General features: G+C 50.7%; 1 long non-coding RNA gene across 1 annotated transcript in view; it reads right to left on the reverse strand.

Moving 5' to 3' along the window:
* LOC115095948 overlaps positions 1 to 15,916 on the reverse strand; it is a 28,262-nt gene extending 12,346 nt beyond the window's left edge. Inside the window, exon 1 of the long non-coding RNA XR_003857917.1 lies at positions 15,795 to 15,916. This is a non-coding gene — a long non-coding RNA (uncharacterized LOC115095948). The remainder of the gene's footprint in view (positions 1 to 15,794) is intronic.
* Between the last annotated feature and the right edge of the window lie 2,840 nt (positions 15,917 to 18,756).

Here is an 18,756-nt window from a genome sequence, read left to right on the forward strand (position 1 = left end):
TTTTAAAGGGACCAGCGCGGGAAGACCCGGCTCCTCCCTTCTCTGACGTCAGACGCTGCAGGGCTATTTAAGCCCTGCAGTTCCTTCTCTTCTTTGCCTTGCAACGAGGTTCACTACTTCCGGTAGTTCTAGTTGCGTTCCTGGATTGCCTGTTACCTGCCTGACTCCGCTTTGCCTGACTCCGCTTGCCTGTTACCTGCCTTGACCACGGATTGCCTGACTCCGCTTGCCTGTTACCTGCCTTGACCACGGATTGCCTGACTCCGCTTGCCTGCTACCTGCCTTGACCACGGATTGCCTGACTCCGCTTGCCTGCTACCTGCCTTGACCACGGATTGCCTGACTCCGCTTGCCTGCTACCTGCCTTGACCACGGATTGCCTGACTCCGCTTGCCTGTTACCTGCCTTGACCACGGATTGCCTGACTCCGCTTGCCTGCTACCTGCCTTGACTCCGGTTCGTAGTTCTGACCCTGCTTGTCTTCAGCCTGCCTTGACTCCGGTCCGTGTCTGTGTCTCCGGTTTCTCTTCAGCCTGCCCTGACCTCGGTTCGTGACCCCGACTTCTGTTTGCTCGCTGCCTGCCCAGACTCCAGTCCGGATTCCACTCCTGGGTTTCTTCGTTCTCACCTAAGTCCCAGCGGTCCGGGTCCCTACGGGCTCCTCCTGGGGGGACCTCGGGCTTCCAGGGCGAAGTCTCCTAAGTCCTAGCAACCCGGGCTCCCACAGCTCCTCTGGAGGAGTCTCGGGTTTCCAGGTGAAGATCCATTTGCCCAGTGGGAGTTCTGCCTACCGACTGTTCCCTCGGGTCGGTCGGCCCAAGGATCCACATCCAGATTTTCTCCAGCACAACAGTTTGCAAGGCCATGGATCCGGCAGACCTCGCCGGGCTTCAGGCCATTCCGGGTTTGGCCCAGCGGTTGGTTCAGCAACAGCAAGTCCTGGATTCCCTGGCTGCTACAGTAGAGCGGCTGGCGTCTCGCATGGATACCGAGCCGCCCGCGCCCGTTCCAGTACCGGCACCTGTTCCTGCACCACTGGTAACCCTCCAGACCCCTACGCAGCTCCCAGCGCCCTCTCGCTATGCCGGGGATGCCAAGGCATGTCGAGGGTTCTTAAATCAATGTTATGTGCGCTTTGCACTACTGCCTAACCAGTTTCCTACTGATGGCACCAAGGTGGCGTACATTTTTGCCCTTCTGGATGGAAAGGCCCTGAATTGGGCTTCCCCCATGTGGGAGAATAATGATCCTGCACTGGGGTACTTGAATCGCTTTGTGGAAGAGTTCAAAGCGGCCTTTGATGAGCCAGCACGACAGGCTTCCGCTACTTCAGAGTTACTTCAGCTCCGGCAAGGGTCACGGACTTTGGCAGACTACGCATTGGATTTTCGCACCCTCGCCCACGAGGTAGGCTGGCAGGATGAGGCTCTCCGGGGCGTGTTCCTGGAGGGCTTAGCCGGTCGTATTAAGGACGAGCTAGCAGCTCGGGACCTGCCGGAGACCCTGAGTTCCCTGATTGACTTAGCGGGTCGAATTGATCGGCGTTTGCAGCAGAGGGCGAAAGAGGGGCGCCCTTTCCGACGTTCGACGTCCGTGACTCCCAGGTCCTCGAATTCGAGTTCGGGGTCACGAGGAACTACATCTTCACCTGCAACTGCCTCCGACGAGCCCATGCAAGTGGGTCGTTCGTCTTTATCACTCGAAGAAAGGCAGCGACGCCGGGACTTGAGACTATGCCTGTACTGTGGAGGAAAGGGCCACTACCTTGCCCAGTGTAAAGAACGGGCGGAAAACTCCCGCGCCTAGGTGTAAGGGAGGAGTGTCCCCTAGGCTGCCTTAGTCCTGCTCCTCAATGTACTATACCGGTAACCTTGGAATATCCAGGTGGTTCCTTCCTCACGCAAGCCCTAGTTGACTCCGGGGCTGGAGGCAACTTCATTACTAAAGAGTTGGTGCAACAGTTGAATCTCCCTACGCGACCTAGGACTCCTGCCTTGCGGATAACCTCTATTCAGGGTACTCCTTTATCAGGGTGCATCTCCACCGAGACCGTCCCGTTGATTTTGCAGACGGGCTTGTTACACACAGAGGAGATTTCCTTGCTAGTGTTGGAGAGAGCGGTACATCCGGTGGTTCTCGGGTTACCCTGGCTTCAGAAACACTCTCCTGTGATTCGCTGGAAAGATTTTCAGATTACCCAGTGGAGTTCGGAGTGTTTCCAATCCTGCCTCCAAGCGAAAAGATTCCAACGGATTCCGCTGGCCCACACCGTACCGGTATTACCGGCTCCTTATGCTGACTTTCAGGATGTCTTTTCCAAGGAAAAAGCGGAATTATTACCGCAACACCGACCTTTTGACTGTGCAATAGAGTTGCTTCCAGGTACTACTCCCCCCCGGGGACGAGTTTATCCTTTGTCTCAGCCAGAGACCCGGGCCATGTCCGAATATATCACCGAGAATCTGGCTAAGGGCTTCATACGCCCTTCCAAGTCTCCCACCGGAGCAGGTTTCTTTTTTGTTGCCAAGAAAGACGGAGGCTTACGGCCTTGCATTGATTACCGTGGCCTCAATGCTATCACCAAGAAGAACCGGTACCCGCTTCCCCTCATCCTGGAGTTGTTGGACAGACTCCAAGGAGCCCAAGTCTTCACTAAATTGGACCTCCGCGGCGCATATAATCTGGTTCGAATCCGCCCCGGGGACGAATGGAAGACGGCGTTCAACACCCGGGACGGCCATTATGAATATCTAGTAATGCCGTTTGGACTGTGCAACGCTCCCGCTGTATTCCAGCACTTGATGAATGAGATTCTGCGTGACTTATTGCATTCCTGCGTGATCGTCTATTTGGACGACGTTCTCATACACTCCCCGGATCTTGCCTCCCATCGGCAACATGTGAGACAAGTACTCCAGATTTTACGAGACCACCATTTGTATGCTAAGTTCGAAAAATGTCTCTTTGAACAAGAGTCGTTACCCTTCCTCGGGTTTATAGTGTCTTCTATGGGTTTCTGGATGGACCCCAGCAAGGTATCCGCCATCAGGAAGTGGCCCCGACCTGAGGGGTTGAAAGCATTACAACGCTTTTTGGGGTTTGCTAACTTCTATAGACACTTTATTCCTCAGTACTCTCGCTTGGTGGCACCTTTAACCGCGCTAACTCGGAAAGGGGCAAACACTCGCCTTTGGCCTGAGGGAGCTTGTGAGGCTTTCGAACTATTAAAGGAGGCGTTCCTCCGGGATACCTGTTTACGTCACCCAGATCCAACACGGCCATTCTTTGTCGAGGTCGATGCCTCTAACATTGCTGTGGGAGCGGTCCTCTCACAAGTCTCTAACTCCGGACATCTCCTACCCTGCTCCTATTTTTCTAAAAAGTTCTCCTCAGCCGAGTGCAATTACGGTATTGGGGATAAGGAGTTGCTGGCTGTCAAACTTGCGCTGGAGGAATGGAGACAGTGGTTGGAGGGCTCCCTTCATCCGGTTACAATTTATACAGATCACAAGAACCTGGAGTTCCTTAACCAGGCCCAACGTCTTAATCCTCGACAAGCACGATGGTCCCTTTTCTTTAACCGTTTTAATTTCCTTCTGAAGTACCGACCCGCCTTGAAGAATGTACGGGCTGACGCGCTCTCCCGTTATGAACTTCAGGAGGAGAAGGAAGACCTCCCACAACACATTATTGATCCCGCTAAAATCCAGTTAGCTAGCACCACAGTTTCCACCCTAGGACGCGTGGTGGTTTCCCACAAAGACCGCAGAAGGGTGTTAGCTTGGGCCCATGACTCGCTTTCAGGAGGTCACGCCGGCAGGGAGAGGACGCTCGACCTGCTTAGCCGCTATTACTGGTGGCCTCGAATGCGACAAGATGTCCGAGTATATGTTGACTCATGCCCAGTATGTGCCCGGCAAAAACCGCCTAGTGGTCGTCCCTGGGGCCTCCTGCAGCCGCTGCCTATTCCCGTGGAACCATGGTCCCACATAGCCACGGACTTTGTAGTGGATCTGCCCCCCTCGGAAGGCAATACGGTGATTTGGGTAACTGTAGACCGTTTTTCTAAGATGATTCGCCTGGTACCCTTGCCTAAGCTGCCCTCTGCACCTGAACTCGCACTCCTGTTTACTACACACGTCTTCCGGGCTCACGGTCTACCACAGAGTATCGTATCGGATCGAGGGCCACAGTTTACGGCTCGTTTTTGGCGTGCCCTTTGCAGGAAATTTGGGGTCCAATTAAATTTATCCACGGCCTTTCACCCCCAGACTAATGGTCAGACGGAGCGCACGAACCGCACTCTTAAAGCTTTCCTCCGCAGTTTTATCTCCGAAAAAGGGAATAACTGGACTACTCTCCTGCCTTGGGCAGAGTTCGCCTACAACAACCATACCCATGCTGCCACAGGACAAACCCCTTTCCAGATTGTGTACGGACGTCACCCAAGGCCTCCTTTGCCGCTTCCTATTTCCATTCCATCGCCTGCTGCCTTAACCACAGCACGTCAAGTGCATCTTCTCTGGAAGAGGATTCAACTCAAACTGACCACCGCAGCAAAAAGGTCCCAGCAGTATACCAACCGTCATCGACGACCAGCGCCAGTTTTTCTGCCAGGTACCAAGGTGTGGTTAAGCACTCGGAACCTCCAACTACCTAACCGCTCTCGTAAGTTGGCCCCTCGATACTGCGGGCCTTTTCAGATTGCGGAGCGTATTGGTACCGTTTCCTACAGACTTCGCCTTCCGTCTTCACTTCGCATCCATAACGTGTTCCACGTATCTTTGCTGAAACCGGTGGTACTGTCCCAGTACCATCATCCCTCCACGGATGCACTATCATCTCCTACGTCTACAGAGACTACATATCAGGTACGAGAAGTCTTGGACGTTCGCTTCCATGCCCGTCGCTGGGAATACCTGCTGGCATGGGAGGGGTGTAGCTCCGAGGAGGACTCTTGGGAACCAGCTCGGAACATCTTGGACAAATCATTGCTCATTCAATTTCATCTGGACCATCCCGGGAAACCTGGCCCTCGGCAGAGGGGGCGTAAGAAGGGGGGTACTGTTGCGGTCTCGGTCGCCACGGTGGCGCCCGAGGCCTTACCTTCTTCCCGGGTCCCGGGGAGCTGCCGCGTTCCGCGGGATCAGGACCCCGGCCGCTGCTTCCCTCAGCCGTTCCGATCCTCCGCGGGCCTGCAGGGCCTTCGGGCGCCATGCGCCGGCTCCCACGCTGCCGCTGGCGTGCCCTCGCGGCCAGCCCCGCCCCCAGGCGCGCGCGCGCGACTGACCTCCGCTTTTAAAGGGACCAGCGCGGGAAGACCCGGCTCCTCCCTTCTCTGACGTCAGACGCTGCAGGGCTATTTAAGCCCTGCAGTCCCTTCCCTTCTTTGCCTTGCAACGAGGTTCACTACTTCCGGTAGTTCTAGTTGCGTTCCTGGATTGCCTGTTACCTGCCTGACTCCGCTTTGCCTGACTCCGCTTGCCTGTTACCTGCCTTGACCACGGATTGCCTGACTCCGCTTGCCTGTTACCTGCCTTGACCACGGATTGCCTGACTCCGCTTGCCTGCTACCTGCCTTGACCACGGATTGCCTGACTCCACCTGCCTGCTACCTGCCTTGACTCCGGTTCGTAGTTCTGACCCTGCTTGTCTTCAGCCTGCCTTGACTCCGGTCCGTGTCTGTGTCTCCGGTTTCTCTTCAGCCTGCCCTGACCTCGGTTCGTGACCCCGACTTCTGTTTGCTCGCTGCCTGCCCAGACTCCAGTCCGGATTCCACTCCTGGGTTTCTTCGTTCTCACCTAAGTCCCAGCGGTCCGGGTCCCTACGGGCTCCTCCTGGGGGGACCTCTGGCTTCCAGGGCGAAGTCTCCTAAGTCCTAGCAACCCGGGCTCCCACAGCTCCTCTGGAGGAGTCTCGGGTTTCCAGGTGAAGATCCATTTGCCCAGTGGGAGTTCTGCCTACCGACTGTTCCCTCGGGTCGGTCGGCCCAAGGATCCACATCCGGATTTTCTCCAGCACAACAATATTATGAGACTGAAGGGGGACCTCGCATGGACGCGCGGATAGCAGCAGGCTGGCCATGCTCAGTCTGCCAGTCAAAGTTTTCCATGCCGGGCTCCATCGAATGATGTCACCCACATGTGAGGACTAACAACCTGCTGTCCTAGGAGAACACCTATTACAGATAAGCAACTGCGCTTTACGCGCGCGGCCGGGCCTCTTGGAAAATTCGCCCGGTGCATGTAAGGCCCGGCCACATGCATAAAGGCCGGAATTTAAGTGCACTGGGCATTTAAAATCTACCCATTAGGGTAGTAACTGCCGCACCAGCAAGTTACCCCCATACTCTCTTTTCTTCATTTCCATCTTCTAGCCTTTAGGGAGCCACAGTGTTTATCCCATGCCCCTTTGAATTCTTTCACTGTTTACGTCTTCACCACCTCTTCCAGAAGGGCATTCCAGGCATTCACCACCCTCTCCGTGAAGAAATATTTCCTGTTGTTGGTTTTGAGTCATCTCCCTCCCCCCTGAAGTTTCATTTCTTGACCCCTAGTTCATCTGATTTCTTTCCAACAGAAAAGGCTTGTTGAATGTGCATTATTAAAACCTTTCGTGTTACGAACCCTGGCCATGGGAACCCACGACAGGGTCCTCACCTGGCCTGCTGCCGACTGCTCAATAGTCGCGGTGTTCCTCGCTCTCTTTCGGGCCGCAGCTGGGCCTCTCTGTGGCGGCTTCTCCACGAGGGAGATGCGGCCGAGCTCCTCCAATAAACCCTGCCCCTTAGGCGTGCGCGCGCGCAAGGGGCTGAGATTTAAAGGGGCCGTGGCGGGAAACCTCGGCCCGGCCCCTAAAATGACGTCAGATGCCACTGGGTATTTAAACCCAACCCGTGCCTTTCTTCCTTGCCTTAGCAACAGGTCGTACTCTACTAGAGTTGCTGGTTGCTGTCTCTGCATCCCGATTCCTGTGCTCCTTGATCCAGTTCCTGCTCCATCCTGCTTCCGTGATCCAGTCCTGCTCCGTCATCCAGACCTGCTCTGTCCTACCTCCGTGATCCAGTCCTGCTCCATCCTGCCTCCGTGTTCCAGTTCCTGCTCCACTCCAGTACCCGCCTTCTACTTCTCTCCTGCGCTGCTTGATTTCCTGGCTCCTGACCTCGGCTTGACTCTGGTATTCTCTATTCGCTGCCTGTCCTGACTTTTGGTCTGTTCCTGACTCCGCTTCTCTGCTGCCTGCCCCGACCTCCAGCTTGTCTCATTGTTCCGCTCTTCTGCTGCCTGCCACGACCTCTGAACTGTCTCCGTTCACCCTCCGCCTGCCTCGACTTGAACCTCTCACCGCCTCCCGATTACGAGTTCTGCTGCAGGGCTCCCTTCAGCAGATTCCTTACATACTCTAGCCGGCTCAAGGGTCCATGTTCCATAACATTTCAAATATTTGAAGGTCTATATCATATCTCCCCTACACCTCCTTTCTTCCTGGGTATAGATATTCAGATCCTTCAGCCTCTCCTCATAGTTTTCATACAGACCCCACACCATTTTGGTCGCCCTTCTCTGGACCATCTCCATTCTCTCTTTGTCCTTTCTGAGATATGGGCTCCAGAACTGAACATAGTACTCCAAGTGAGGCCTCACCAAAGACCTGTACAAGGGCATTATCATCTCCTTTTTCTTACTGGTTATTCCTCTCTATGCAGCCCAGCATTCTTCTGGCTTTAGCTATCACCTTGTCACATTGCTTTGCCACCTTCAGATCTCCAGACACTATTACCTCAAGATCCCTCTCTTGGTCTGTGCACATCAGTCTTTCACCCCCCATCAAGTACAGTTCTTTTGGATTACTGCATCCCAGATGCATAACTCTGCACTTCTTGGCATTGAATCCCAGCTGCCAAAACTTCGACCACTCTTCAATCTTTCTTAAATCCCTTTTCATTCTCTCTACTCCTTCAGGCGTGTCCACTCTATTGCAGATCTTAGTATCATCCACAAATAGACAAACTTTACCTTCTATCCCTTCCACAGTGTTGCTCACAAAGATATTGAACAGAACTGGTCCCAACACTGATCCCTGTGGAACTCCACTTAACACCGTTCTCTCTTCAGAGTAAATTCCATTTACCATTATACGCTGTCTCCTGTCAGCCAACCAGTTTGTATTGCACACCACCATCTTGGCGCTCACTCCCAGGCTTCTCATTTTATTCACAAGCCTCCTATGCAGAACCGTATCAAAAGCTTTGCTGAAATCCAAGTAGATTACATTGAGTGCTCTCTCTCGATCCAATTCTCTAGTCACCCAATCAAAAAATCAAGCAGATTGTCTGACAGGACCTTCCCCTGGTGAATCCATGCTGTCTCAGGTCCAGCAACCTACTGTATTGTAGATAGTTCACTATCCTTTCCTTCAGTAGAGTCTCCATTAATTTTCCCACCACTGAGATGCGGCCAACTGGCCTGTAGTTTCCAGCCTCCTCTCTGCTCCCACTCTTGTGATGCGGGACCACTAACGCTCTTCTCCAATCCCAGGGCACCACTCCCCTTTCCAGGGATCTATTGAACAAGTCCTTTAGCAGACCCGCCAGCACATCTCTGAGCTCCCTCAGTATCCTGGGGTTTATCCTATCCGGCCCCATGGCCTTGTCCACTTTCAGTTTGCCTAGCTCCTCCCATACATTCTCTTCTGTAAATGGAGTTTAGTCTACTTCACCCCCATCTACGGTCTTGTCAACCAGCGATGGTCCTTCTCTAGGGTCTTCTTTAGTGCATACTGAACTGAAGTTCTTCCTGTGGCACAGTGGATTCCTGGGCTCATGCTGGATTCTACTAGACAGTGCCCCAAATCTCTTGCTTGCTTGCTTCTTCAGCCCCCCCTCCTTCCTGTGCCCTAAGTAACCAGACAGCAGTGAGGAAGACCAGAGGGGGAGGGGAAGGAACAGGGAGACCACACAGCAGCAGTGAATGGCAGGGAAGATCCTCTGCTCCCTGCTCCACCCTCTCCCACCAGCAAGGAGCATCACTTCCCCCAGGTCTTAGATGTCTGTGGGGCAGGGACATGGGACTCAGATTTCAACAGAGTAGGGAGTCATGTAGATTCCGCCAGATGAGAATGAGTTGTGAGAATGAAAGATGGGGGAGAGATGAATGTTAAAAGGAGGTGAGGAGAGAAGGGGTGAATATTTGGGGAGGGGCAGCACAAAAGGTGGTGAATTTTGAGGGAGGTTAGGAATGTGTGAATACTTGTGTGTGGGGGGGGGTGTGTGGTGGTGGTGGGGCTTAGGATGCTGACACAGTGTTATGCACTGCTGCTTCTGCTGGGGATCAGGGAGGCAGGGAAAAGATTGGAAAGAAAGCTGAACCATACCAGGGGAGGGGGGAAGGTGGGGAAAAGGAGAATGAGAGAAAGAGGACCAGGTATAAAGGAGAAGAAGAAAGAAAACTAGGAAAAGGCAGGAGAAGGGAGAACACCAGGGACTCAGAGAGAGGAAGAAGGGAGAAAGGACCCTGGAGAAAGAACAAGGGGAAGGACTTAGGATGCAGAAAGAGAGAGAGAAAGAGGACCAGGTACTAGGGAGGAATAGAGAGAGAAAGGGGATGAGAGAGAGTGAGGCACCTGCATTTGGGGGTAGGGAAGGTCTGGGAGAGAATGGAGGAGAATGGAAATTGTACCTGAACACTGGAAGGTGGACAATGTAACCCTGATATTTAAAAAGGGCTCCAGGGGTGGACCAGGAAACTAAAGGCTGGAGAGCCTGACTTCACTGCTGGGAAAAATAGTGGAAACTATTCTAAAGATCAAAAATGCAGAGCATATAGAAAGACATGATGTAATGGGACACAGTTAGCATGGATTTACCCAAGGGAAGTCTTGCCTCTCAAATCTGCTTCATTTTTTTGAAGGGATTAATAAACATGTGGATAAAGGAGAACCGGTAGATGTGATGTATTTGGATTTTCAGAAGGCATTTGACAAAGTCCCTCATGAGAGGCTTCTAAGAAAACTAAAAAGTCATGGGATAGGAGGCGATGTCCTTTCGTGGATTACAAACTGGTTAAAAGACAGGAAACAGAGAGTAGGATTAAATGGTCAATTGTCTCAGTGGAAAAGGGCAAACAGTGGAGTGCCTCAGGGATCTGTACTTGGACCGGTGCTTTTTAATATATTTATAAATGATCTGGAAAGGGGCATGACTAGTGAGGTGATCAAATTTTGCAGGTAACACAAAATTATTCAGAGTGGTTAAATCACAAGTGTATTGTGATACATTACAGGAGGACTTTGTGAAACTGGAAGATTGGGCTTCCAAATGGCAGATGAAATTTAATGTGGACAAGTGCAAGGTGATGCATATAGGGAAAATAACCCTGGCTGTAGCTACACGATGTTAGGTTCTATCTTAGGAGTTACCACCCAGGAAAGAGATCTTGGCATCATAGTAGATAATACATTGAAATTGTCGGCTCAGTGTGCTGCGGCAGTCAAAAAAAGCAAACAGAATATTAGGAATTATTAGGAAGGGAATGGTGAATAAAACAGAAAATGTAATGAAAGCTGTATATCGCTCCATGGTGAGGCCATCCTTGAATACTGTGTGCAATTCCAGTCACCACATCCCAAAAAAGATATACTGAACTGGAAAAGATAGAGAGAAGGGTGACTGAAATGACAAAGGGGATGGAATGGCTCCCCAATGAGGAAAGGCTAAAGAAGTTAAGGATGCTCAGCTTAAAGAAACGGCTGAGGGGGGGACATGATAGAGGTCTACAAAATAATGAAAGGACTAGAATGGGTAAATCTGAATCAGTTATTTACTCTTTCAGATAATACAGGGACCAGAGGCAGTCCATGAAGTTAGCAAGTAGCACATTTAAAACAAATTGAAGTACATTCTTTCTCACTCAAAGCACAATTAAGCTCTGGAATTTGTTGCCAGAGGATGTGGTTAAGGCAGTTAGTTTATCTGGGTTTAAAAAAAGTTTGGAGAAGTCTATAAACTAATATTAATCAAGATGATTTAGAGAATAGCCACTGCTATTAGTGGCATTAATTGCATGTGATCTGTTAAATGTTTGGGTACTTGCCAGATATTTGTAACCTGGATTGGCCACTGTTGGAAATAGGATGCTGTCTGACCAGGTACGGCAATTTCTTGTAATTTCTTATAAGGGGAGAAAGAGGAGGAGGAATAAGGAAAGGAGAGCATCAAGAGAAGAGAAAGTATTAAAATAACTCCTAAAGGAAAGAAGATACCAGATAGAAAGAGGAGAAAACAAAAAAAGGAACAGCGAGAAGACCTGAGAATGAGAAAAGATTGAAACACAATCAGCCCGGAAAGCAAGCCAGAGACATCAAAGGTTGGAAACTTTTATTGCCTGATAGAGAATATTAATAACTCATCAGTATAAAATATCCTGGGACACAGATGAAAGTCTCTGACCTGGACATGTCTCCCATATAGAATTTACATGTTGTACTCCTGAGGGAATTCTGTGCAAAAAATGTTTTAAAATTCTGCAGACTTTGCCGGTAATCACTGTCATTGAGCAATAATTAATTTATAATGTAATACAGATAAAAGTTATAACTCTCAAAGATGCAGGATTTTTAATTGTTTTTTTGTGCAGAATTTGCCCCATCATAAGGCCTGGCCCCTCCAGATCGATCTCCCATTCCCCAGGCTCAATGACCCTCTCCAGCTGTCTCCCCATTATGGCCTGAACGCCTTCCCCGTGCTTGATCTCTCGTCCTCCTTGGGTCAATCCCCCCAGTTCACTTTCTACCTCCCCTTCCCCTCAAGGTTTGACCCCCTCTCCCATCCCTTTAACACCGCTAGATGCCTCTCTCGGACCCACCAGATTCAACCCCCCCTCCCCCTTATTTCTCTCTCCCCACGCCTCAGGAAGCCCCCCCCCCACCCAAGGTTTGAACCCCTCCCCAGTTCTCTCCCCTCACCCCTGTAAGAGCACCCCAGCTTTCTCTCTGTATGCCAGGCGCCCCTCTTTAGCAAGATCCTATGCCCAGGCTCCACTGGACCCCCCAACTGCTCCTGCCTTTGTTTGGGTCACACAGGCCAAGGCTGCAGGCTCATCTTTTCCGGCCACCATGGACCAATGCCCAGACACTCCCAACGCTCTTATAGCCCCCCCTCTGCTCCTTTCTCATTTCCAGCTGAGCTGGCACCGGCCATTCTTCCTTAAATGTAAATGTGCAGAAATACATTCACCACAAAACCAGTTTGTATACCTTTGAGATCAGCACCCCCCACCCCTGCAAAAAAAAAAATAAATGGCCAGCATTCTATGAATCTTGCACTAAAATATTATTTTTAAATATTGAAAACAAAGCCCCCCTGCCTGGCTGGTATGATTACAAACCGTATAAAACTTTTAACGTCGTGACCGCAGATGCACTACGCGCACCTCCGCTCACCTACACCTTCTGGATCTTGCTTACAAGTTATTCAAAACGTATGAGACAAGGTCTTCTTATGGTGGTAAAGGCCGCAGCTTTATTATCTAATTAGCAATAACATTGAGATGCACGAGTCGCCCGTCTTATCTGCGTATAATCGACAGTCCAGGGTGCCACCCACCGTGTCTCCTAGCAAGGCGACCCCTTCCTCCGCCCCCCCCCCCCCCCCGCCGTGCTCCTCCTAGCAAGGGGTCCCCCATCGGGTCCTACCAACCCCGGCCCCGACCCGTGCCCCCGCCTAAAAGCTGCGACGTGTGCACCAACAGCTGAATACTGCAATGATTAACAAACAAAACAAGTAACGAACAAATTATCCGTGTAACGAAATAAAATGAACAATAACAGATAGGTAACTATTCATTCTTCTTGTAACCCCTTAATTACTCCCGCCCTCTAGATCGCAAATGCCGTTCTTGATGTTCTTACCCAATAAATCTCAACTGCTCAATGGGTGGGTGGGTGGGTTTTGCTTGCCGCCGCTGCAAAAGAGAGCGATGGCGGCGGCCTCCCACCCTTTTATTGGGGCTGCGACGCGCTTTGATCGCGCGTCGCGGGCCGATGACGTCGTGAGAGGCCCCGGCCAACGTGCCCCCGGAAACCCTCTTGATTAAAAAGGGGAGCGGGGCGCGAGCCCTTGTATAAATAGTAATAGATCACAGGCTTGACTGTAATAGCTGTCTCATATGCGATAGCCACTGAATGAGTCAATGATTATAGAAGTCGGTATTAACTATTAAAATGTTAGCCAAAAGGCCGAGAAGCCATGGTGTAAGATCCAAGTGTAAAATGTTACAGCTAGAAACACATGCTTTTCTTCAACAGTATTTGTTTGTTTGTTTGTTTGTTTTTTTCATTTTATTTTAAAGCAGGCGCTTAGTTTCCCTTCTGCTCTGGGTCTCGATGCGCTTCCTGCAGGGGTCCTCTTGCTTCTTGAGGGAGAAATCCACATTCGCAGGAAGGTCTCTGGCAGAAAACGTCTTCAGTAAGTGACGAGCACGCTGGCTCCGGGGAGAGCGGCAAATGTATCCGGGCCTCTTCTGACTCCTCTGAGACAAGGGAGAAAACCACCAGAGCCAGTACCGACCATCATAAGAAGCAGGGAACTAGGTGGCAAACCTCGCCATCAGGTTTTCAAGCAGGCCTGCACTCCCACTGCTGCCGCTCTCTGGTCCCCGAGCCTCGTTCTGGAGAGCAAAGGTGGAATTCTGTGTGGAAGGAATGCTGGGAATAGTTGGATTCCGTTGGCTATTAATTGCATCAGTAGCATGGGTTCTTCTTAGTGTTTGGGTAATTGCCAGGCTCTTATGGCCTGGTTTTGGTCTCTGTTGGAAACAGGATGCTGGGCTTGATGGACCCTTGGTCTGACCCAGCATGGCAATTTCTCATGTTCTTGTATACAGGGCATACCCCCCAGCACGGAGGCTTTTGTATTGGGCCCAAAAATATTTTGTGATAACAAAACTTAAAGAATGTGCATTTAGGAATATTTTGAGAGTGGATTATTACAATTTTCCATGGGGACAGGCCACCAGACTTCCCCTCGCCCACAAGAATGAACTGCTCATTTGCTGCTAGCACCACAGGGAACAAGTGTCCCACCAGAACTCTGATCATCCTACCCTATCTCCCTCCTTCCCACAGTGCTTCTTGTCTGTGTGCGCCCCCTGTGCCAGCTCCCGGCTGCTGACTGAACGCGTGCGGCCCTGTAATCTCACAGGATGGGCTGGTTCTGCACATTCAGATGTCAGGCTGAAGCTGACAGAATGAGGACCGCACAGGTAAAAAAAAAAAAAAAAGTGCCAGGCTCCTCCTGCCAGTGGAAAGGGGGTGGGTGGGGGAGGGAGTGAGAGCCGTGCAAAAATTGAGTTTGGCGTGCCAGGAGGAGAGAGCAAAGTTGAAAGTGTGCCATGCAATAAAAAAAGGTTGAGAAGCGCTGCCATGCTGGAACATTTCCCCAATCTAAAGTACAGTGAAAGCAGGCGGTTGGCACAGCAGGTCAGCTCTGCAGTACGAGGCATGAAATTCCCTGGGGACTGGTGCAGCTCGCCCCACAGGAGGAAGATGAGGTGGCGTTAGGCACGGCTCCTGCTGCTGACCTGCACATGGGGAAGGACTGGAAGGGTAGGACAAGCTAGGACAGGCCGTCCTGGAGCTAAGCGGGAGGGGAGAGGAGAGCAGGGATTGGAGAGGGGAAAGAAAGAGGAGTGATCAACCATGGGATGGGGGCACAGAGAGAGAGAGAGAAAGGATCCAGGATAGAGGGAGAAAGGATTCAGAAAGGGAGGACAGGGAGAAGGTAATGAAGAGTGGCAGGAGGAGAGTGTACTGAGGTATCTACTGAAGGAAAGAGACAAGAAAAAAGGGATGACGGCAGAGAGCGAGAGAGAGGGAAATCATAACAAGGCTACAGGATGTTCTCCTGCTGGCTTTTCCTATGTGGGGGGTAATTTTACATCCATCAAAGAGACCATCTCTCGCAGTTACAGGCCGATACAGTAAAGTTCGCGGGCGAGCGCCCAGGCCAGTGTCCTGTGCGCGCGAATCAGTAAACTAAAATATTTAAATTAGGGCCGGCGGTAAAAAGAGGCACTAGGGACACTAGTGCGTGCCTAGCACCTCTTTTTGGACAGGAGCGGCGCCTGTCAGCGGGTTTGACAGCAGACGCTCAATTTTGCCGGCGTCGGTTCTCGAGCTCGCTGACAGCCACGGGTTCAGAAACCGGACGCAGGCAAAATTGAGCGTCCGGTTTTCAACCTGTGAGCCATGGGCCCATTTAAAATTTATTTTTTTTTAAATTATTTTTTACTTTTTTTTTAACTTTTGGGACCTCCGACTTAATATCGCCAGCGCCAGCGCCAGCAGAAATTAACACCTACCTTTGGGTAGGCGCTAATTTCTTAAAGTAAAATGTGCGGCTTGGCTGCACATTTTACTTACTGTATCGCGCGAGAATGACTAATAGGGCCATCAACATGCATTTGCTTATTCGGTAAGGGGTAATAGCGCGTCGAAAACTCGCGTCCAAATGTAGTGTATCGACCTGTTAGTGTGGGCCAAGTCGCTTTCCCGCGCAGTAACAGATTTTAGCCCGCACCGCACTGGTTCAGCGCCCGTTACTTCTGTCACCGCACGCAGCAGGGGATTTTAGCCGTGAAAGTCTTTAGGGGCAGGCAGGTGCGCTGATGCCGACCGTAACGTGAAAAAAGAAACAGATGCAAATTACTCCCCTATTCCCTGGCCCCCCCCCCCCCACACACACAAAACAACCCCTATCAGGTTTGACGCACTCTCTCCCACTCCCCCTTGAATATCACCTCGATCCGCTCTCCAGTTTGTCTGCTGATGCAAGGTCACGGCCAGGCACCTGGACATGATCTCCCCAGTAGGTGCTCTTTTTTTTACTTCATCTATGAATGCCTACAAATGAACAGAGACAAAATCAGGACAAGAAAGAGAGAGAGAGAGAGACGCTGAGTCAGAAAATCAAGTACAAGGTTGGGAACTTCTGGCTGACAGAGCGTATTAATAACTCATCAATGTAAAATGTGCTGGGACCCAGAGCAAAGTCTCTGCCCTGGACATATCTCACCCACACAACTGCTGTGTTGGGAACGGCTGTTTTAATTAATTTTCAACCCGATTTGCTAAGCTTTCTTTTTCTCCCTCTCTTTCTCTCTCTCTCCGTACACACAGTAATGGGAGAAAAGCCTTGGTGAATCAGGCCCTTCCTTTGCTGATTTCATTAATAAATACATTTCTACTGCCTTATGTTTCCAGAAATTGCTCGCCAGAAAATATTTGCAGTGCGGTCCCTCACATGAAAAGGCTTGACATCCCTCTTTATAGGGCACACCTTCCTCTGAAAAAGCTTTGCTTCTGGTGCCTTATTTATACCTTCACGTATCTGAATGTCTCCATCACCTCTCTGTGCTTTCTGTCGTGGCCGCAGAGCCATGGTAAACTGAGGGCCCTGCCTGTCACCACTATCCCTATCTATATCTATATATATATGTCCACGTGGAAAAGGGTGGCGGATATGTGGAACAGCTTCCCGGGGGAGGTGGTGGTGATAAAGAAATCAAGAAAACATGGGATAAGCACAGAGGATCCTTAAATATGAGAATGGGCCTCACGGAGGCCATCGGCCATCAGATCTCTGTTTCTATAGTGCCTCTCTGTACACTCTCTCTCATCCTGTATGTATCTGTCACCCTCTCGTTTCTGGGTCTGGCAAAGCCTCCTGGTTTGTTTCTCTCTCTCTCTCTTTTGCTCTGTGGCTGATAAGGCAAAAGCCACTATGTAAAAGTGGCGTTTCGGTAACATCTGTTCATGTTAGCTGGTTAACATCCTCTTCTTTTTTTTTTTTAGGCTTACAGTTCTGCTTACAGTTCCTGCAGAGTGACAATAGATTGCAAACCTGAGGATGTGTTGTTTTTTTTTTTTGCTTTTATTTTCCTGGTCTTCAAGTGGTTCGGCGGAGGTCATCGGCAGTGGAATGCCCCCGACGTCTGCTGAGATCAGCCACGGAAAGAGCACAGGACCGAGCTTTGCCTTCTGTTGCAGCTCTGCAGTAACTTGGCACTGACAGCGGGTGCAGGGTCGAATACGGGGGGGAAAAGACAGATTCGGCACACGGTTCCCGGTTAACGCGAGCATGGCAAGTACAATATATGTAAGCGAGTTCCCTTTCCAGATGAGGGGGGGAGGTATACTTGAAAGATAACACTATTCCCATTTTCCCCCCTTAGTTTAATTCTTTTTGCTCCCTTGTAAGACCCTTCTGTTAGGTAAGAACTCCTCTCTTGTGAGGCCTTTGGAAACACTGCGGCCGCAAACCTCCCACTGTTACAAGCTGCCTTCCTTCTCTTAATAGAGGAAATATTCTTTGCAAGCCTCTTTGTGCCTCTGCTGCCAGAGCTTAGGGCCATCTCTGTCCTTCTCCCCCCCCTGCCCCTCTACCCCCTGCAGGGCTGCATGGATGGGAAAGGTCTCAGCTAAAAGACACTCCCCCCTCACCATTGAGGAGACTGGACAAAGCAAGGCTGTTAATTTCCTTTCAGGAGAGGGAATGAGATTGCCCTCTGCTGGGATTTTTTTTTTCCAGCCCGGGGCAGGCAGAAGCTGGAAGAGAAGGGAGGATCCTGTTGCAATTAAGCCTGTTTGAATTCATTTAGAAGAGGGAGGAGGGGTGTCAGACTGTAATCAGTGTTCTCTCCCTGCAGGTCAGAAAGGTTAAAAATTGGCTGTAGGGTATGTAAAGGTCTGTACAATAATGAGGCGTGAGAACCACTGCCGCTGCTACAAGAGGGTTTTTTGGTGGGAGGAGGGGGGGGGGGGGTTCTCTTCCCCGGCCTCGGCTTCAGCTTCTGGGTTGGAAGGCTGCAGAGGAGGTCAGGAGACCTTGGGTCCACTCCCAGCCTCGGCTTCTGCTTCTCAGGCTGCTGGGAGGACTGCAGGGGGGTCAGGAAAACTGGGTTCTATTCCCAGCCCTGGTTCTGGATCCACCCATTTCCAGATTATAGTGGTGGGATGCAGCCAGAAAGGTGGCACATCTGACACCTTCCAAACATCTGTTCTAGAGCCTTTCTCTGCTAGGGTGGTGGAAACATGAGCCTGCCAGTGGAGATGGAGGAGACAACAAAATAAGGGAATTCAGTGTCTTGGGATGAGCACAAAGGATCCCTAGTTGTAAGGAAGGGAAAGGAAAGCTAGAGATCAAAATGTGGTCTGTGGCATTGCACCTGGAGTAAAACTGGGCAGCCTAGATCTAGTAACATAGTAGATAGATGTCAGCAGAAAAAGATCAAGTGGCCTATACAATCTGCCCAGTTAATCCTGTCCATAAGGCTAAGGATATCTCCCAGCTGCCAGTTGTAGAAGCTTAAGAATGCCCTTACGGTCCTTATCTTGCATCATACATTCTGTGCTTCTATGTCTCTGGATTGCCTCTACCTTGTTGAAAGGATATAGACAGAGGGGCCGATGCAACAGGACTGGTGCAAGGGAATTAGGAAGCCTAGGCAAACCTTCAGCTTTGCAACCCCCCTCCCCCTGCCAACTAACTTTTGAAAGTTAATATTGTGCATTAGTATGAATACAAATTCTGCATTTGTAATTACAGATTTATTTTACATGAAAAAGGAGAACATGAACAAGCAGCTGAGTCCCGAGTCCCAGGAGCACAGAGAATTACTGATCTGTGTCTGCTCCAGCCCATCCTTTCCTGTCCCCAGGCAGAAGGCAGCACCTGTGTGGTGGTGGTGGTGGTGACAGGAT

Source organism: Rhinatrema bivittatum, chromosome 1 (assembly GCF_901001135.1).
Source record: "Rhinatrema bivittatum chromosome 1, aRhiBiv1.1, whole genome shotgun sequence".
In the NCBI taxonomy this organism is placed as follows: domain Eukaryota; kingdom Metazoa; phylum Chordata; class Amphibia; order Gymnophiona; family Rhinatrematidae; genus Rhinatrema; species Rhinatrema bivittatum.